Source organism: Oncorhynchus keta, unplaced genomic scaffold (genome assembly GCF_023373465.1).
Source record: "Oncorhynchus keta strain PuntledgeMale-10-30-2019 unplaced genomic scaffold, Oket_V2 Un_contig_5119_pilon_pilon, whole genome shotgun sequence".
NCBI classification, from domain to species: domain Eukaryota; kingdom Metazoa; phylum Chordata; class Actinopteri; order Salmoniformes; family Salmonidae; genus Oncorhynchus; species Oncorhynchus keta.
The window spans coordinates 136,403-159,062 of NW_026288126.1; the positions used below are offsets into that span (position 1 = coordinate 136,403).

At 42.1% G+C, this 22,660-nt stretch overlaps 1 pseudogene; it reads left to right on the plus strand.

The window, feature by feature from the left end:
• The first annotated feature begins 5,534 nt into the window (after nt 1-5,534).
• Nucleotides 5,535-8,258, plus strand: LOC118378030 (myosin-4-like; annotated as a pseudogene).
• The last annotated feature ends 14,402 nt before the right edge of the window (nt 8,259-22,660 follow it).

Here is a 22,660-nt window from a genome sequence, read left to right on the forward strand (position 1 = left end):
GTCGCAGTGGTGGGTGGTATAAGGTGCTTTAGTGACAAAAACGGATGGCACTGTGATAAACTGCATCCAGTTTGCTGAGTAGAGTGTTGTAAGCCATTTTGTAGATGACATCGCCGAAGTCGAGGATCGGTAGGATAGTCAGTTTTACTAGGGTAAGCTTGGCGGCGTGAGTGAAGGAGGCTTTGTTGCGGAATAGAAAGCCGACTCTTGATTTGATTTTCGATTGGAGATGTTTAATAACGAATCTGGAAGGAGAGTTTGCAGTCTAGCCAGACACCTAGGTACTTATAGATGTCCACATATTCAAGGTCGGAACCATCCAGGGTGGTGATGCTAGTCGGGCATGCGGGTGCAGGCAGCGATCGGTTGAAAAGCATGCATTTGGTTTTACTAGCGTTTAAGAGCAGTTGGAGGCCACGGAAGGAGTGTTGTATGGCATTGAAGCTCGTTTGGAGGTTAGATAGCACAGTGTCCAATGACGGGCCGAAAGTATATAGAATGGTGTCGTCTGCGTAGAGGTGGATCAGGGAATCGCCCGCAGCAAGAGCAACATCATTGATATATACAGAGAAAATAGTCGGCCCGAGAATTGAACCCTGTGGCACCCCCATAGAGACTTCCAGAGGACCGGACAGCATACCCTCCGATTTGACACACTGAACTCTGTCTGCAAAGTAATTGGTGAACCAGGCAAGGCAGTCATCCGAAAAACAGAGGCTACTGAGTCTGCCGATAAGAATATGGTGATTGACAAAGTCGAAAGCCTTGGCAAGGTCGATGAAGACGGCTGCACAGTACTGTCTTTTATCGATGGCGGTTATGATATCGTTTAGTACCTTGAGTGTGGCTGAGGTGCACCCGTGACCGGCTCGGAAACAAGATTGCACAGCGGAGAAGGTACGGTGGGATTCGAGATGGTCAGTGACCTGTTTGTTGACTTGGCTTTCGAAGACCTTAGATAGGCAGGGCAGGATGGATATAGGTCTGTAACAGTTTGGGTCCAGGGTGTCTCCCCCTTGAAGAGGGGGATGACTGTGGCAGCTTTCCAATCCTTGGGGATCTCAGATGATATGAAAGAGAGGTTGAACAGGCTGGTAATAGGGGTTGCGACAATGGCGGCGGATAGTTTCAGAAATAGAGGGTCCAGATTGTCAAGCCCAGCTGATTTGTATGGGTCCAGGTTTTGCAGCTCTTTCAGAACATCTGCTATCTGGATTTGGGTAAAGGAGAACCTGGAGAGGCTTGGGCGAGGAGCTGCGGGGGGGCGGAGCTGTTGGCCGAGGTTGGAGTCGCCAATCATGGATTTATCGGTGGTGACCGTGTTCCCTAGCCTCAGTGCAGTGGGCAGCTGGGAGGAGGTGCTCTTGTTCTCCATGGACTTCACAGTGTCCCAGAACTTTTTGGAGTTGGAGCTATAGACTGCAACTCCTCCCCCTTTGGCAGTTCTATCTTGACGGAAGATGTTATAGTTGGGTATGGAAATCTCTGAATTTTTGGTAGCCTTCCTGAGCCAGGATTCAGACACCGCAAGGACATCAGGGTTAGCAGAGTGTGCTAAAGCAGTGAGTAAAACAAACTTAGGGAGGAGGCTTCTGATGTTGATATGCATGAAACCAAGGCTTTTTCGATCACAGAAGTCAACAAATGAGGGTGCCTGGGGACATGCAGGGCCTGGGTTTACCTCCACATCACCCGCGGAACAGAGAAGGAGTAGTATGAGGGTGCGGCTAAAGGCTATCAAAACTGGTCGCCTAGAGCGTTGGGGACAGAGAATAAGAGGAGCAGGTTTCTGGGCATGGTAGAATATATTCAGGGCATAATGCGCAGACAGGGGTATGGTGGGGTGCGGGTACAGCGGAGGTAAGCCCAGGCACTGGGTGATGATGAGAGAGGTTGTATCTCTGGACATGCTGGTTGTAATGGGTGAGGTCACCGCATGTGTGGGAGGTGGGACAAAGGAGGTATCAGGGGTAGGGAAGCTGGACTGGCGAGTGTTATCCAGGTAAAAAAAAAACTAACAATGACTAAATAGCTTGTAGCTAGTTAGCTGGTTAGCTTCTGGAGGTTCTTGAGTGTGTTCTAGAAATTAAAAATAATAGCGGTTCCGTATCACATTGGGTGAGGCAGGTTTCCAGAAGGTATAAACAAATAAAAAATCTAAAAGAGATAGAAAGTAAATATGGGTCGAGTGAGTGTTTGGGACGCGGCGATTCAGACGGTTAGCAGGCCTGTGCTAACAAGCTAACAGTTCGTAGGCCGGGGCAAAACAAGGTAGCAGTTAGCGGACCGGAGCTAAACAAGCTAGCAGTTAGCAGGCCGAATTAGCAAGCAAGGAGATAGCAAGGGCTAGAGAGTTAGCCTTCGGGGGACGTTGCGATGGGGTGAGTCTGTTTATTCCTCTTCATGCGGTGACATGGATAGACCGGTCGTGGGCCCGGGTATTGTAGCCCAGGAGTATGCTACGGTGGTAGCACAGGTGCTCTGGCCAGGCTAGCTTCAAGCTAAGTGGGTGGAAACGCTAGCCAGGAGTAATCATCCGGGGTTGCGGTTTAGCTAGATAGCTAGTTGTGAAGATCCAGCTGAAAAATGTTCCGTTTGCGGAGGGAATCCGGGGATGAAAAATAAATAGGTCCGTTATGCTCTGGTTAGAGTCGCGTTGTTCGAACTGGCGAGAGCTTTCCGAGCTAAAGGTTAGCTGATGACCGGTTAGCTGAAGACCGCTAGCATAGCTGGTGGTTAGCTAGCTAGCTTCAGTTGAGGGGTTCCGGTTCCGAAGTAAATATAAATACTTTAGGAAAAATAGCTACATTGGGTGAGGTGGGTTATAGGAGAGTATTTGGAAGCTTAGGTTTATCAAAATGTTTTTAAAGAGATATGCGAAGAAAAATATGTAAAAACGAAAAAGAAACGATATATACAGGGGACACGATACGACAGGACGACTTACTGCTACGCCATATTAAGAAGTAATGTGGTATATTGCTACATTTCATTGACGTTTTGGTTACCCCAAGTCTTTTAATCAAAATATCAGAAACAAAATGTTCAGCTGCCCCTTTAAAAATGTGAAGCTACCGTGATAACGAAGCTACTCGAGTCCTGTCGTGTGTGTGTGTGTCTGTGAAATTTGGGATCTGACTAGGCCGTTTCAAATCATTGATGAAGGATTCCTTGACCTGTCAATGTTTTTAATTTGCTGGTTATGATTTTGTTATACTCTTGTGAAATCTATGTTTTTTTTACTAGATTACCTGTAGTTTTCATGTTGTCTGTCTGTAATTGTGTAATGATTTAGTGCTGCCAATCTTGGCCAGGAAGCTCTTGAAAAAGAGATTTCAAATCTCAATGAGCCCATCCTGGTTACGGGGAGTCAAACATTTAATACATTTAAAAAATGGACATGGAATGAGACAGGAACAGCATCAACACAAGGGTAACAAAGACAAAAACAATTAATGCACAAAAAACACAAGTAAAAACAAAGTTGTGCACAACATTTTAGAGAAATAAGCTTTTTGTGTGGAACATTTCTGGGATCTTTTATTTCAGCTCATGAAACATGGGACCAACACTTTACATGTTCCGTATATATATACGCATCAGTATAAATAGCAAAAAAATGTTGGACTTAAGTAAATTAGACAAACTTTTATGCCTGCGCCTCCTGAAATGAATCTATCAGAGGTGAGATATAAGATTTGTATTTCTTTGAGCAATTAGCAGCTATGAAACCATATAGCAGAAATAGTTTGAAAACAGCTACTACAGCCTAACCCTAACTCACATGTGCTCATACTTGACTTTTGTCTATTTGTATTTGCAAATATAATGCTCATACTGTAGAGCCCCGCAAATTGACCACCCGCCAATGTGGCTGGTGAAATAGACATTCTTACCCGCCAATACCTAAATTGATCCGCATTTGACGGGTGGTGAATGTTAATTTTATGCCCTGGTTACTGCACAGAATGTCGTGTCAGTTTGCTAGCTAACTGGCAGAGTCTCAGCTAGCTAGCTAGTAACTTAGTCTGTCTGTTTGTCAACAGCGAACTTAGCTAGCTAGTGTCTACTGAGTATAACAGTCAACTGTTTATATTTACACATGTATTCGGCGCATGTTAGATAGCTAATTAGCACAAGTGGGCACCTCTTGTCTGTTTTCCATTAACAAGCTCTGTAACATGGAGATATGGCCGTGTGGGAAAACTAGCCCTAACCCTATCAAGGTGTGAATCAATTTAACTTTTTTCTTGTGATGCGTGTTAAATGTGAAGAGTAAAGTAATTGAACTGAGAGTCATGATCAATGGCTAGCCCTTAAACAGCTTATTGCTGCTCTGTAATTCAACCATCTCACTCAAAGAAGTTGAGTGAGTAAAGGGTGCTTTGCTATTTGGTATTTTATTAGGATCCCCATTATCTGTTGCAAAAGCAGCAGCTACTCTTCCTGGGGTCCACACAAACATTTCTACAGAATGACAATACAGAACATCAATAGACAAGAACAGCTCAAGGACAGAACAACATACATATTTAAAAAGGCACATGTAGCCTACATATCAATGCACAAACTATCTAGATCAAATGGGGGAGAGGCGTTGTGCTGTGAGGTGTTGCTTAATCTGTTTTCTGAAACCAGATTTGCTGTTTATTTGAGCAATATGAGATGGGAAGGAAGTTCCATGCAATAAGGGCTCTATATAATACTGTACGCTTCCTTGAATTTGTTCTGGATTTGGGGAGTGTGAAAAGACCCCTGGTGGCATGTCTGGTGGGGTAAGTGTGTGTGTCAGAGCTGTGTGTAAGTTGACTGCAAACAATTTGGGATTTTCAACACGTTTCTTATAAAAATAAGTGATGTAGTCAGTCTCTCCTCAACTCTTAGCCAAAAGTCTTAACTCAACTCTTAGCCACTGGACATGACATTTTCCTTACAGCACTGGACCACACACGACTGGGCAATAATCAAGATTAGACTAAACTAGAGCCTGCAAAACTTGCTTTTTGAAGTGTGGTGTCAAAAAAGTAGAGCATTTGACCTCCCCCATCTTTACAACCACTGAATCTATATGTTTTGACCATGACAGTTTACAATCTAAGGTAACGCCTTAAGTAATTTAGTCTCCTCAACATGTTCAACAGCCACACAATTCATTACCAGATTCAGCTGAGATGTAGAACTTAGGGAAAGAATTATACCAAATACAATGCTCAGAGTTTTAGAGATGTTCAGGACCAGTTTATTACTGGCCACCCATTCCACCCTTTCTATTCTTGACTTTCACCTCTTCCACACTCACTTTACGGAATTCAACATTTCAACACTTGCCTTTCATAATTTGGTAAATTACGTATGGATGTGTAGGTTCAGAATTTGTCATTGTCATGCCTAAGTTTGCTAATTTTCCCAATAAAAAAAATATTAAAGTTGGAATTATCAATGAGTTTTGTGATGAATAATCTATCTGATTCAAGGAATGATGGAGTCGAGTTCACCTTTTTGCCCAAAATGTCATTTAAGGTGCGCCAAAGCCAATGGATATCTTCTGCATCCTTGAAGAGGAGTGCATGTTCCCCAAGTCTTTAGACAATACTTTCAAGAACAAGCTTTATGACCAGCATCTTGGCAAAAACCAGGCGTTTGAGAAGCCCAAGCGTGCCAAAGGCAAGGCAGAGGCCCACTTCTCCCTGGTGCACTATGCCGGCACTGTGGACTACAACATTACTGGCTGGCTGGACAAAAACAAGGACCCCCTGAACGACTCTGTTCTTCAGCTGTACGGAATTTCCTCAGTGAACTGTTGTCTGCCTTGTATGTTGCTGCCATCACATCAACAGATTTAATTAAGTTCCAGTCACAACTCAGACGTACATTTCTTTAAAGGGGCAATCCCCAGTTGCTACATCAATTTTTGGACTTATGTGCCCATTGGGAAACCCTGTGCTAAATGAATACAATGTTAAATGAATATAAACAAACACTATATAGCCTAAAAATCTGGTTAAAACTATAATTGTTATTTAATGGATGGTCAGCGCTTGCTGAAGCTCCGTCTTTGAATTTGTGGTTGATTACATTTCTTCAGCTTTTTGCCAAAACCGGGGCGCTGCTTTGTTATTATTTCAAGTGCTGATGATTTAAAGTCTTGGAATGTTTCTCAGGGTTATTCACTGGGTTAATATTGGCAGCATTTGCATTCAATGTCTAGTGCAGTTAAAACCGTGTTATATAGGTTAGAATAATACTGTGAAATTCCAAAAATTATAACAATGCCCTTTTAGTGAAAAAGCTTTTTAAAAAGAGCCTGATTTGGTGGGATGGAGTTTGTGGCGTGCCTGATGACATCACCAGGCAGTACATGAGTTAATAGACCAATAAGAAAGATCTTTCCAATTTCTCTGCCAATCCATGTTAATTGAAAACAATTACAGTAAGGTACATAATTGTTACCCAGAAATGATTTTTTTTTTCAGAAAAGATTTTGAGATTTAAAAAAAACCCAGCTGCATTGGACCTTTAAGATACATGTGAAGTTAACCCGAGATTGTCTTGTTTATACGAATCTCTTTTTAACAGATACAAGCAAGAAAGGAGGCAAGAAGAAGGGTGGTTCCATGCAGACTGTGTCCTCGCAGTTCAGGGTGATCTTTTGAAATGTGTTTATTCAGTCCTTCAAAAGGTGCATTGATTATCCCAAATTGTTTATTTAAAAATTGGTTTGTAATCCTCTTACAGGAGAACTTGGGCAAACTGATGACCAACTTGAGGAGCACTCATCCTCACTTTGTGCGCTGCCTGATCCCCAACGAGTCAAAGACTCCAGGTACAAGAAATATTGAGTTAAATATTATACACTATGGGTCAAAAGTTTTAAAACACATACGCATTCAAGGGTTTTTGTTTATTTTTTTAAACTATTTTTTACATTGTAGAATAATAGTGAAGACATCAAAACTATGAAATAGGACATATGGAATCATGTAGTAACCAAAAAAAGTGTTAACTTATTCAGGGTCAGTGTCCCGTCCGCGGGACGATTGAGCTAACGTAGGTTAATGTGATTAGCATGAGGTTGTAAGAAACAAAAATAATTCCCAGGACAAACATATCTGATATGGGCAGAAAGCTTACATTCTTGTTAATCTAACTGCACTGTCCAATTTACAGTAGCTATTAGAGTGAAAGTATACCATGCTATTGTTTGAGGAGAGTGCCACAGGAGAGAGGAGAGTGAACTTAAAAATGTATGAATAAAACAATTAGGCACATTTGGGCAGTCTTGATATCCCATTTTGAATCTGGTCTCTGGTCTCTGGTCTCTGGTTTAAGGTGAGCCGAATGTGTCAGGGCATTCAAATAGGTTCACTCACCAATAAGGATATTAACTTTATTAAAATAACTTAACTGATAAGGGAGCTGGTCACAATAACCACACAAAAATGGATAGAGAAAGCCCACTGAGTGAGCCTCTGGGTTATATATCGTCTCAGGATAGGTCCAACCTCAGAGATGACATGGTTCCAAACACCATCCCCACACAGCCAGCACTTGGCCTCCAGTACAAAGAACTTGTTTGTTCAGTAATACTACACCTTTCGTTACTTAGTCTCCACCTTGCTAAAAGGAGGGGGTGACTGACGCACAGACACTATGGAGACAACTGATTGGTTCCCCGTTACTCATATATTCACTTATGGAAACAATGTTTCCGCCTGACCTCCTTTGCCCTATTCTCTTTCTGATATTCTGCATAGCAACAGGGACATGTGGTAGACAAGCCTGACGTCTCCCCTCTCTGGACCCCAGGTGACTGAGAGAGGACGTGCATCTGCCAACACCAGAGTCCGAAGGGATACATTCAAATAAGAGTTCAATCATATACGCATATTATGCAGATGATCTATGTTACTCAGCAAATTCTGATTCTCCTACCACATGTGTTACAGTGGTATGGCTGCAGTTCTGTATCAGTTTACATTAAATCATCTACCCCTGCCCAATACCTTTCAACTGAACACACTATCCCATGGTCCGTGGTGTTGTTCCCCTCTGTTGATCCAACCCTTTATATCTGTTACCATCTGACTGTGGTTCCATTGACCATGTTTACCTGTGGCCCAGGGGTTCTTCAAAGCCGGTCTGCTGGGGGTCCTGGAGGAGATGAGAGATGAGAAGCTGGCCTCTCTGGTCGGCATGGTCCAGGCTCTCAGCCGTGGATTCCTCATGAGGAGAGAGTTCACCAAGATGATGGAGAGGAGGTGAGGAATAGTAGACATCTTGGCAAAGCTTCCTATGAACCACCTGTATGTAAGGAATTATTATTATTATTTATTTATTTCACCTTTATTTAACCAGCTAGGCAAGTTCAAATCAAATCAAATTGTATTTGTCACATACACATGGTTAGCAGATATTACAGTTTTTCTCAATTTGCTAAAACACAATTTCTGAAACGTTGCTCCATTTCCTGAAAACATTAAATACAAAACCTCATCTTCAAGCACTATTTACATCACCTCTGACTCCTCTGCAAAATGAAACATTCGCCTCCAAACAGTCCAAACAGTTTTACCTGTGTTCAAAATCAAACACTGCTCTCAAATCATAAACAAAGTGATCCAAATGATAGACACTCTCAAGCAGTCAGTAAACAATACACCGAAGAATAGAAAACACATTGTTCAAAACATACAATTCTCAGGGAGAAGTACATTTTTAATCTAAAAAATATTCATATTTTTCCATCATTGTCTTTTGATGAACGAAAACATGTTCTATCATAGTAGCTCAAAATTGATCAGAAATTATTACTCTGCTTTGCTCTTTTGTAAGTTTGTTTTTTGTTCATTTCCTCCTCCTTGTACCCCTATTTTTACAGTACATTACCCTGCATCTCACAAACTTGTCCTTTGTCTTGTGATACTGTAATTCTTGTTCTTTGTCTCTGTGATCCTGTAATACTCTTGTCCTTTGTCTCTGTGATACTTTAATTCTTGTTCTTTGTCTCTGTGATCCTGTAAAACTTGTCCTTTGTCTCTGTGATACTGTAATTCTTGTTCTTTGTTGACATGAACCTGCAACCAGTCAAAATCTATTGAGCAGTCAGTACTGTTAATAAATGGAAAGCACAATGTTCAGGGCCATACAATTCATCCATTGTACAGTATACAGCCTACAATGCACTGTACTACAGTATACAGCCTACAATGCACTGTACTACAGTATACAGCCTACAATGCACTGTACTACAGTATCCATTCTCAGACTTTCTCCTTCCCACCTTCAACAACCTGTTTGCTCTCTGAACGGGCTTATATTGGTTATGTCGCATCATTTGAAACAGGTTAAATCCATGTTGAGTGGTTGTGTTCAATCAATGACATGTGTTCTCTATTTGTATTTGATTGTTGCCACTTGTGGTTACCAGTATGGATGACATGTGCATTAGAGTGCAGAATGTGTTTTGAGAATGAGAATGAGTTTTGCTGAAAAGTCTAAGTGAGATCTGCAAATTGTGTTTTACCATGTGAAATGGTTTAAGGTATTGACAACAGACTGTGTAATTAGCTAAATGAGTCGAGGCAACTGGGAACTTTGTTCAGCCAATGGGTTTTAGTGTTTTAGCATTTGAGAAAAAATGGAACGCGAGCGTAGCAAAATGCTTGTGCTTCTAGTTCCGACAATGCAGTAATAGCCAACGAGTAATCTAACCTAACAATTCCACAACTACTACCTTATACACACAAGTGTAAAGGGATAAAGAATATGCACATAAATATATATGAATGAGTGATGGTACAGAACGGCATAGGCAAGATGCAGTAGATGGTATCGAGTACAGTATATACATAGGAGATGAGTAATGTAGGGTATATAAACATAAAGTGGCCAGTGATACATGTATTACATAAAGATGGCAAGATGCATCAGTTTACATGAGTACAGTATATACATATACATATGAGATGAGAAATGTAGGCTATGTAAACATTATATTAAGTTGCATTGTTTAAAATGGCTAGTGATACATTTTTACATCAATTTCCATCAATTTCCATTGTTAAAGTGGCTGGAGTTGAGTCAGTGTGTTGGCAGCAGCCACTCAATGTTAGTGGTGGCTGTTTAACAGTCTGACGGCCTTGAGATAGAAGCTGTTTTTCAGTCTCCCGGTCCCTGCTTTGATGCACCTGTACTGACCTCGCCTTCTGGATGATAGCGGGGTGAACAGGCAGCGGCTCGGGTGGTTCCTGTCCTTGATGATCTTTATGGCCTTCCTGTGACATCGGGTGGTGTAGGTGTCCTGGAGGGCAGGTAGTTCCCCCCGGTGATGCGTTGTGCAGACCTCACTACCCTCTGGAGAGCCTTACGGTTGTGGGCAGAGCAGTTTCCATACCAGGCGGTGATACAGCCTGCCAGGATGCTCTCGATTGTGCATATCTGTAGAAGTTTGTTAGTGCTTTTGGTGACAAGCCAAATTTCTTCAGCCTCCTGAGGTTGAAGAGGCGCTGCTGCGCCTTCTTCACAATGCTGTCTGTGTGGGTGGACCAATTCAGTTTGTCTGTGATGTGTACGCCGAGGAACTTGAAAAGTACTACCCTCTCCACTACTGTCCCGTTGATGTGGATAGGGGGGTGCTCCCTCTGCTGTTTCCTGAAGTCCACAATCATCTCCTTTGTTTTGTTGACGTTGAGTGTGAGGTTATTTTCCTGACACCACACTCCGAGGGCCCTCACCCTAATCAAGCCTACCACTGTAGTGTCATCCGCAAACTTGATGATTGAGTTGGAGGCGTGCATGGCCACGCAGTTGTGGGTGAACAGGGAGTACAGGAGAGGGTTCAGAACGCACCCTTGTGGGGCCCCAGTGCTGAGGATCAGCGGGGTGGAGATGTCGTTACCTACCGTCACCAACTGGGGGTTGTTGAGAACAACACAGAGTTACACATGGAGTAAACAATCATACATTCAATAATACAGTAGAAAAACAAATCTATATACAATGTTTGCAAATGAGATAAACAAGGGAGGTAAGGCAATAAATAGGCCATGGTGGCAAAATAATTACAATATAGCAATTAAACACTGGAATGGTAGATGTGCAGTAGATTAATTAAGTAGAAATACAAAGGAGTGCAAAGGAGCAAGATAAATCAATAAATACAGTAGGGGATGAGGTAGTTGGTTGGGCTATTTACAGATGGATGCAATGATATTTGAGCTGCTCTGACAGCTGGTGCTTAAAGCTAGTGAGGGAGGTAAGTGTCTCCAGTTTCAGTGATTTTTGCAGTTTGTTCCAGTCATTGGCAGCAGAAAACTGGAAGGAAAGGCGGCCAAAAGAGGAAATGGCTATGGGGTGACCAGTGAGATATACCTGCTGGAGCGCGTGCTACGGGTGGGTGCTGCTATGGTGACCAGCGAGCTGAGATAAGCGGGGCTTTACCTAGCAGGGACTTGTAGGTGACCTGGAGCCAGTGGGTTTGGCGACGAGTATGAAGCGAGGGCCAGCCAATGAGAGCATACAGGTCGCAGTGGTGGGTAGTATATGGGGCTTTGGTGACTACACGGATGGCACTATGATAGACTGTATCCAATTTGTTGAGTAGAGTGTTGGAGGCTATTTTGTAAATGACATCGCCAAAGTCGAGGATCGGTAGGATGGTCAGTTTTATGAGGGTATGTTTGGCAGCATGAGTGAAGGATGCTTTGTTGTGAAATAGGAAGCCAATTCTAGATTTAATTTTGAATTGGAGATATTTGATGTGAGTCTGGAAGGAGAGTTTGCAGTCTAACCAGACACCTAGGTATTTGTAGTTGTCCACATAATCTAAGTCAGAACCGTCCAGAGTAGTGATGCTGGCAACGATCGGTTGAAGATTTAGTTTTACTTGCATTTAAGAGCAGTTGGAGGCCATGGAATGAGAGTTGTATGGCATTAACCTCTTCATACTCTAGGGGCAGTATTTAATTTTTGGATAAAAAGACGTGCCCGTTTTAAGCGCAATATTTTGTCACAAAAAGATGCTCGACTATGCATGGAATTGATAGCTTTGGAAAGAAAACACTCTGACGTTTCCAGAACTGCAAAGATATTCACTGTGAGTGCCCTAGAACAGAAGCTTCAGGCAAAACCAAGATGAAACTGCAACCAGGAAATGAACAGGATTTCTGAGGCTCTGTTTTTCATTATCTCCTTATATGGCTCTGAATGCGACAGGAATGAGCCTGCCCTTTCCATCGTTTCCCCAAGGGGTCTGCAGCATTGTGACGTATTTGCAAGCATATCATTGGAAGATTGACCATAAGAGACTACATTTGCCAAGTGTCCGCACAGTGTCCTGCGTGGAAATTGGTGCGCAAAACTCAGCTGCTGGTATTTTTCCATGGGATTCTGAGACGAAAGCATGCTTCCACGAACGGCATATTAATGAAGAGATATGTGACAAAACACCTTGAGGATTGATTCAAACAACGTTTGCCATGTTTCGGTCGATATTATGGAGTTAATTCGGAAAAGAATCTTTCAGGAAAATCTGCTATGTAACTGAGAGTCTCCTCATTGAAAACATTCGAAGTTCTTCAAAGGTAAATCATTTTATTTGATTGCTTTTCTGGTTTTTGTGAAAATGTTGCGTGCTAAATGCTACGCTAAATGGTATGCTAGCTATCAATACTCTTACACAAATGATTGATTTTCTATGGTTCAAAAGCATATTTTGAAAATCTGAGATGACAGTGTTGTTAAGACAAGGCTAAGCTTGAGAACAGGCATATTCATTTCATTTCATTTCATTTGCGATTTTTAGAAATCGTTAATGTTGCGTTATGGTAATGAGCCTGAGGGTGTAGTCACGATCCCGGATCCGGGATGGCTAAGATCAAGAGGTTAAAGCTCGTCTGGAGGGTAGTTAATACAGTGTCCAAAGAGGGGCCAGAAGTATACAGAATGGTGTCGTCTGCGTAGAGGTGGATCAGAGACTCACCAGCAGTAAGAGCGACATCACTGATGTATACAGAGAAGAGAGTCGGCCCAATAATTGAACCCTGTGGCACACCCATAGAGACTGCCAGAGGCCTGGACAGCAAGCCCTCCGATTTGACACACTGAAATCTATCTGTGGAAAACCACACAATCCTTGAGAAACCAAGAGTCTGCCCAGAGGCCTTGGCCAGGTCAGCACAAGCGATGGCCTCCGAGTTTGACACACTGAAATCTATCGATGGAGAAGTAGTTGGTGAACCAGGTAATGAGGCAATCATTTCAGAAACCAAGGCTGTTGAGTCTGCCGAGTCGAAAGCCTTGGTCTGGTCAATGAATAAGGCGGTCTAGGATCACAATTTAATGCCTCTTATCGATGGCAATCATTTGAAACCAAGGCTGTTGAGCTGAGGTGCACCCATGAACAGCTCCATGGCAATCATTTCAGAAACCAAGGCAGTCTGCCGTGAAAACCAGATTGCATAGCTGGAGAAGGTCAGAAACAAGGCTGTTGAGATTCGAAATGGTCAGGTAATCTGTTTGTTAACATTTCAGAAACCAAGGCTGTTGAGTCTCGAAGACCTTAGAAAAGGCAGGGTAGGATAGATCTGTAGCAGTTTGGGTCAAGAGTGTCTCCCTTTGAAGAGCGGGGGATGACCGCTGAGCTGCTTTCCAGTCTTTGGGAATCTGAGATGACAGTGTCTCCCCCTTTGAAGAGGGGGAAGACAGGTCAGATGAACGAAAGCTTAGTAATAGGGGTTGCAACAATTTATGAAAGAACGGTCCATATTGTCTAGCCCGGCTGATTTGTAGGGGTCCAGATTTTGCAGCTTTTTCAGAACATCAGCTAACTGGATTTGGGGACAATGGGGAGGCTTGGGCTGTGGTGGGTGTTGACCGGGGTCGGGGTAGCCACGTGGAAAGCATGGCCAGCCGTAGAAAAATGCTTATTGAAATTCTCAATTATAGTGTATTTATCGGTGGTGACAGAGTTTCCTAGCCTCAGTATAGTGGGAAGCTGGGAGGAGGTGCTCTTATTCTCCATGGACTTTACAGTGTCCCAGAACTTTTTTGAGTTTGTGTTACAGGAAGCAAATGTCTGCTTGAAAAAGCTAGCCTTGGCTTTCCTAACTGCCTGTATATTGGTTCCCAACTTCCCCAAAAAGTTGCATATCACTGGGGCTGTTCGATGCTAATGCAGATCCACTAATCCACATTATGTTTTTGTGCTGGTCAAGGGCAGTCAGGTCTGGAGTGAACCAAGGGCTATATCTGTTCCTGGTTCTAAATTTCTTGAATGGGGCATGCTTATTTAAGATGGTGAGGAAGGCACTTTTAAAGAATAACCAGGCATCCTCTACTGACGGGATGAGGTCAATATCCTTCCAGGATACCCGGGCCAGGTCAATTAGAAATGCCTGCTCGCTGAAGTGTTTTAGAGAGCGTTTGACAGTGATGAGGGGAGGTTGTTTGACCGCAAGCCCATTACGGATGCATGCAATGAGGCAGTGATCGCTGAGATCTTGGTTGAAAACAGCAGAGGTGTATTTGGAGGGCAAGTTGGTTAGGATGATACCTATGAGGGTTCCCGTGTTTACAGATTTGGGGTAGTACCTGGTGGGTTAATTGATAATTTGTGTGAGATTGAGGGCATCAAGCTTAGATTGTAGGATGGCCGGGGTTTTATGCATGTCCCAGTTTAAGTCACCTAGCAGCACGAGCTCTGAAGATTAATGGGGGGCAATAAGTTCACATATGGTGTCCAGAGCACAGCTGGAGGCAGAAGGTGGTCTTTTGCAAGCGGCAACGGTGAGAGACTTGTTTCTAGAAAGGTGGATTTTTAAAGGTAGAAGTTCAAATTGTTTGGGTACAGACCGGGATAGTAAGACAGCCTGCAGAGTTCTATCTCTGCAGTAGATTGCAACACCGCCCCCTTTGGCCATTCTATCTTGTCTGAAAATGTTGTAGTTAGGGATGGAGATTTCAAGGTTTTTGGTGGTCTTCCTAAGCCAGGATTCAGACACGGCTAAGACATCCGGTTTGGCAGAGTATGCTAAAGCAGTGAATAAAACAAACTTAGGAAGGAGGCTTCTAATGTTAACATGCATAAAACCAAGGCTTTTACGGTTACAGAAGTCAACAAATGAAATCGCCTGGGGGATAGGAGTGGAGCTTTGCACTGTAGGGCCTGGATTAACCTCTACATCACCAGAGGAACAGAGGAGGAGTAGGATAAGGGTATGGCTAAAGGCTATAAGGACTGGTCGTATAGCACGTCCAGAACAGAGAGTAAAAGGAGCAGGTTTCTGGGCTCGATAGCATAGATTCAAGGCATAATGTACAGACAAAGGTATGGTAGGATGTGAATACAGTGGAGGTAAACCTAGGCATTGAGTGATGATGAGGGAGATATTGTCTCTAGAAACATCATTTAAACCAGGTGATGTCATCGCATGTGTGGGTGGTGGGACTGAAATGTTGAATAAGGTATATTGAGCAGGGCTAGAGGCTCTACAGTGAAATAAGACAATAAACACTAACCAGAACAGCAAAGGACAAGGCATATTGACATTAAGGAGAGGCATGCTTTGCTGAGTGATCATAAGGGTCCAGTGTATTATTATTATTATTAACAAGCTTCAATTGAAAGGACCCTCCCATCAGAGGACCTACAAACTCATTGTTTTAGTGGGAGGGGCATCAGGTTTATACTGGGTGATTTATTGGGAGGGGCATCGGGTGTGGGGGTGTCCGTGGGTGGCTTTTTTAAATATATATATTTTTTATCTAATATGTGAATCCTATAAATGGAAAGGGACAATTTGGGTGCAATCAATTAGTTACATTTCTCAAAGATCAAATTACATTTCAACAAAATACTTTTGCAGAAATGCTAATCTTATCTGTTTCTAACTACAGAAACCATTTCAGAACATTCTGAGATGGTGTGGGTCATTGCTGAAGTGACATAGAACGACTCTAAATTGATCTATTATATATTTTCTGTTTTAAAACCTCAAATGGTTGTTCAAATATTCTATGCTATATTCATGTTCAATAGGGTAAAACCCTACAGTATGTTCGACAGAAATGTATTGTGAAGAACAGATATGACTGTCTGTTAGGACATATTATGATAATATTATATATATTATTTTTGAGGCCTAGTTTTACACTAATACAGTGGCATGACACTCATGGTTTACATGCCAAATCAGGCCTGCAAGTAACATTATGCTGGCTTGCAAAGTGATGTGTAATTGCTAATCCAGCCACTCACAACTTGCATTCAGAATGACTGTCAGGGTTAGGGACATTGATAAAGGAGACAACCTAAAGCCATTTTAACTGGAACAATCATTTCAGCAACGGGTGCAATAAATCCAATTAAAATTATTGGATTAAGCTTAGAAAAACACAGATATATATATTTTTTTAAATCAACCTGCAATAGAGCATGCTGGGAAATATGATAATGGTACAAATGTGCCATTTTAGGGTAACACCACAGTGACAAAGCTGCATTATTGTATTGAGGGTATTGAGGGTGCACAAAATATGTTTGTAGTCTGGGAAACAGAATTGTACCTCCACCTTTTGAGAGCGAGTGTGATGATTGTACCATGATATTTAAAATATTGGGTTTAAAAATGTACCATTATACTCTTTATCCACACATGTACCCTAAAAGTTACCAAACTGTACCATGTACATTATTTGGTACATTATTTGTATTTTGAGATTTTTGTACCCCAGGGAACAATACTTTACCCTAGAATAGGGAATCGTGACATCTATTCAATACATTTCTTTCAGCAATGTTCAGAACATTTCATCTCAATGAATACACCCTGTTTGTTTCAGATGCAGTGTCCACCCAGCACATCAGTATAAGAAGTCCCATAGGGGGGAAATGCCGGATGCACTAGTTGAGCAGGAGGCTGGAACTAAGAGTTGGCTCTTACCTCATACTTCTGAAGGAGTTGGCCCTTACCTTATACTTCTGAAGGAGTTGGCCCTTACCTCATACTTCTGAAGGAGTTGGCCCTTACCTCATACTTCTGAAGGAGTTGGCCCTTACCTTATACTTCTGAAGGAGTTGGTCCTTACCTCATACTTCTGAAGGGGTTGGCCCTTACCTCATACTTCTGAAGGAGTTGGCCCTTACCTCATACTTCTGAAGGAGTTGGCCCTTACCTCATACTTCTGAAGGAGTTGGCCCTTACCTTATACTTCTGAAGGAGTTGGCCCTTACCTCATACTTCTGAAGGAGTTGGCCCTTACCTCATACTTCTGAAGGAGTTGGCCCTTACCTCATACTTCTGAAGGAGTTGGTCCTTACCTCATACTTCTGAAGGGGTTGGCCCTTACCTTATACTTCTGAAGGAGTTGGTCCTTACCTCATACTTCTGAAGGAGTTGGCTCTTATCTCATACTTCTGAAGGAGTTGGCCGTTACCTTATACTTCTGACGGAGTTGGCCCTTACCTTATACTTCTGAAGGAGTTGGCCCTTACCTCATAATTCTGAAGGAGTTGGCTCTTACCTCATACTTCTGAAGGAGTTGGCCCTTACCTCATACTTCTGAAGGAGTTGGCTCTTACCTCATACTTCTGAAGGAGTTGGCCCTTACCTCATACTTCTGAAGGAGTTGGCCCTTACCTCATACTTCTGAAGGAGTTGGCCCTTACCTTATACTTCTGAAGGAGTTGGCCCTTACCTCATACTTCTGAAGGAGTTGGCCCTTACCTCATACTTCTGAAGGAGTTGGCCCTTACCTTATACTTCTGAAGGAGTTGGCCCTTACCTCATACTTCTGAAGGAGTTGGCCCTTACCTCATACTTCTGAAGGAGTTGGCCCTTACCTCATACTTCTGAAGGAGTTGGCCCTTACCTTATACTTCTGAAGGAGTTGGCCCTTACCTCATACTTCTGAAGGAGTTGGCCCTTACCTTATACTTCTGAAGGAGTTGGCTCTTACCTCATACTTCTGAAGGAGTTGGCCCTTACCTTATACTTCTGAAGGAGTTGGCCCTTACCTTATACTTCTGAAGGAGTTGGCCCTTACCTTATACTTCTGAAGGAGTTGGCCCTTACCTCATACTTCTGAAGGAGTTGGCTACCTCATACTTCTGGCCCTTACCTCATACTTCTGAAGGAGTTGGCTCTTACCTCATACTTCTGAAGGAGTTGGCCCTTACCTCATACTTCTGAAGGAGTTGGCCCTTACCTCATACTTCTGAAGGAGTTGGCCCTTACCTTATACTTCTGAAGGAGTTGGCCCTTACCTCATACTTCTGAAGGAGTTGGCCCTGAAGGAGTTACCTTATACTTCTGAAGGGGTTGGCCCTTACCTCATACTTCTGAAGGAGTTGGCCCTTACCTCATACTTCTGAAGGAGTTGGCCCTTACCTCATACTTCTGAAGGAGTTGGCCCTTACCTCATACTTCTGAAGGAGTTGGCCCTTACCTCATACTTCTGAAGGAGTTGGCTACTTCTGAACCTTACCATACTTCTGAAGGAGTTGGCCCTTACCTTATACTTCTGAAGGAGTTGGCCCTTACCTCATACTTCTGAAGGAGTTGGCCCTTACCTCATACTTCTGAAGGAGTTGGCCCTTACCTCATACTTCTGAAGGAGTTGGCCCTTACCTTATACTTCTGAAGGAGTTGGCCCTTACCTTATACTTCTGAAGGGGTTGGCCCTTACCTTATACTTCTGAAGGAGTTGGCCCTTACCTCATACTTCTGAAGGAGTTGGCCCTTACCTTATACTTTGCTTAGTTTGATTTATCACCCTGGTGAAACAGGGTCTTTAAACTGTTTAACAGCTCATTACATTTCAGTTCAATGTGTAGTTATTTATCAAATACAGAAGATATTTACATGTTTGTGGGTGGAGAGACATTCACACCATGCAGACTAAGAGTTTATGACAAGTTATTTTAATGTTCAAAGATCTTGCATGATATACGATCTGCATTTTTGTATTTGAGGGACATGTTTCTCTAAGCTCCAAACTTATTCTGGGGGGGATTGATATACTGATAATTGCCAGATGTCATTAAGCAGTTGAGTAAACTGTCACTATAAAACTGTCATTGCATATATTTGAAGTATTTTGGCAGGGACTTGGGTGGAGGATTGGACAGTAACACTTGATCCAATACATTTAAGAGTGCTTTAAATGACTCCGTCTGTGCTAGCCAAATAGTTTTATCACCACAGACAGGAGTTTGTCTGACATCCAATGCCTTGGCTCATGTCAGGATTTGTTACACGATACCAATACAGCTAACAGCCAGTTAAAATCTAAAACTAAATGTGAAAATGATAATTAATGTCACATGCTCTGGCATGGATCCACTCAACAGACGAGCTCTGCTTATTTTCCAGGTCACATATCTGGCTGCAGATCTATTACAGGGGCCAATGTCAGCAATGCCAGGACATCCTGGTCGACTAATAAGGTCAAAATAATGTGCTGGCCTGCACAAGATCTCTCTGTGGTCCACAGTATAGATTTTGAGGTCCTAACCTTTCAGCGTGCAGTGTGAAGTCAATGGAGGGCTAAATGTAATATTAATGTCATACATTTACAAGGAGAAACACTTGTATCCAATGGGCAGCTGGTGCGTTTTTCAGCAGCTTTGCAAATCTTTTTTTGGGTCAAAATAATATATTGTATATCTTTACAGATTTCAGCGAGCTTTGCTTTGTTGGCAGGTCTGCTGCCATTTGAGGCACCAGATGACTATAAACAGACTTAAATCTGATGTGGTCATTAAATGAACCAGTAACTGATCTGCTTCTTATTAGTACACTCTCAAATGTAAAGACAACACAAATTGTAAAAAACAGTCAAGGACAAGAAAAGTTAGTCCATAACAGAGAACATCGATAAAACTGTGAATCCCTTCCTTCAGCTGCAGCTGTTGGAACACAAGCGTCTGTGGGAGCAGGGGACTGGTTTTAGGCAATCCTTAGGAACAGTCAAGTGACAGCCCAATCCACCAGATGGCCTGACACCAATGATCAATGTTTCGAAGTGATACACTTGACATCCCATCACACAGTTGGACGACTATTTTAACACTAGACGTGTTGACTCAATGTTTGACTCAATTTGAATCAAATAAAAAAATATGAATCATGACCCTCTCTATCATTGATTTTTCCTAAATAAGTATATTTAAGGCACCAAAAGCTCAAATAAAATGTTGCATCTTTTTTGTTGTTGTTTATGTTTTTGTATTAAGGTCCATTAATATTAGTATTTTTAAAAAGTTAAAATAAAAACGTTAAGAAAATCATGAAAATGTATGTTTGGCGGGGCAGCTTAGATACTCGACATATGCTAGAAACGCCGTTCCAACTTCACAACGTGCGGAATGGTCTGGATCGAGTTGCTTGTACACAACATTTGATATCTGCTAAACTTTTTACGTTATTTCACTTTTCTCACTCCATCCGTTAACATGGGATTTGACACGATTCTACTGCGCCCTATTATGACGTCATCACTTCCAACTGACATTCTGTGTGTAAGTGAAATCATCAGCTAATAATTCCACTTTCAACCACTTAGACAAAAAAAAAAAAGCTTTGTCTACTTGTCTGCTACTCAAATATGGCATTTGGACAAACAATAACATTCGGATCAAAAGTTACAGCAGTTTAAGTAACCGAATCAACATCATTTTCTGTAACATTTTGGCAAACAACATCCGTTTTGACCACTGGCGCAACAAGTTAGACAATTAGTTAGAGCGTATGGAATATTCGTCTACTTCTCTGCTATTCATAGCTGTTCCCACAATCAAAATATTCAACACTGAATTTACGGTACAGCTGTTTTTGTAACTGCATTACCACATGTTTTTGAAACTTTCCCAAACAGCTGCTGTTTTGACCACGAACACTATTACATACCACACCTTTACAACTCCTGACAACAACCACACAACTGCTTACCTTATCTAGTGACAACAACCACACAATTACATACCACGACTACACAACTTCTGACCACACAACTTCTAATCACACATTTAACTACTGACTATATCCACACAACTACTGACCACATAACTACTGAACCACATAACTAATAATAATAATAATAATAATATATGCCATTTAGCTGACGCTTTTATCCAAAGCGACTTACAGTCATGTGTGCATACATTCTACGTATGGGTGGTCCCGGGAATCGAACCCACTACCCTGGCGTAACTACTGACCACAACTTCTGACCTCAACCGCACAACTTCTGACCACATCTAGTATCCACAACCACACGACCTCTGACAGCAACCACACAACTGCTTAACATATCTAGTGACAACAACCACACAATTGCTTAACATATCTAGTGACAACAACCACACAACTGCTTAACATATCTAGTGACAACAACCACACAATTGCTTAACACAAACTACACAACTTCTGATCACACATTTAACTACTGACCGTATCCACACAACTCCTGACCTCAACTACACAATTACATACCTCAACCATAAAACAATCAAACACACAACGACATCTATCTGAGATATGAAAGAAACAACTAAGAGTGTTGTCTCATCAAATATTAGAAATCAACACGTGTCTGGTAACAATTGTTTTTCAAGTTTCTTGTTACCTTAATGGGGTAGGGTTAGGGTTAGCTAACCCTTAATGAGCAATACATTATACATGTTACCTTAATGGGTTAGGGTTAGGGTAGCTAACCCTTAATGAGCAATACATTATACATGTTACCTTAATGGGTTAGGGTTAGGGTTAGCTAACCCAGCAATACATTATACTTGTTACCTTAATGGGGTAGGGTTAGGGTTAGCTAACCCTTAATGAGCAATACATTATACATGTTACCTTAATGGGGTAGGGTTAGGGTTAGCTAACCCTTAATGAGCAATACATTATACATGTTACTAATGAGCAATACATTATACATGTTACCTTAATGGGGTAGGGTTAGGGTTAGCTAACCCTTAATGAGCAATACATTATACATGTTACCTTAATGTATTTAAATAAGTACATTGTTTAACAGCAGTATCATATTGCAGCATATACTCTTGGCAAACACTTGCATTTTCATATCAGAACATCAGGATATATATAGCAATTGACATTAAATTGATCCACAAGGTCTGCAATGAGAGGTGACTGTATAGTTCCCTTAAGGAAAAGCACCTTTAGTAAACCCGTTTTCTCTGTGAGAGCTTCCCATGTCTGGAATACACTGCCATCAGACACACATAACTGCATCACATATCACACTTTCACAAAATGCATGAAGACATGGCTAAAGGTCAATCAGATTTGTGAACATGGTCCCTAGCTGTGTGTTGCTGGATGTTGGCTGTTGTCTGTAGCTTGTGAGGTGTGGAAACACTTTGCTTTAATGGATTTTGTTTTGTTGCTTTTTGTTCTATGTTGCTCTGTCTGTATGCTATGTCTTGCTTGTCCTATGTTGCTCTGTCTGTATGCTATGTCTTGCTTGTCCTATGTTGCTCTGTCTGTATGCTATGTCTTGCTTGTCCTATGTTGCTCTGTCTGTATGCTACGTCTTGCTTGTTCTATGTTGCTCTCTCTGCATGCCTGCATGCTATGTCTTGCTTGTTCTATGTTGCTCTGTCTGCATGCTACGTCTTGCTTGTTCTATGTTGCTC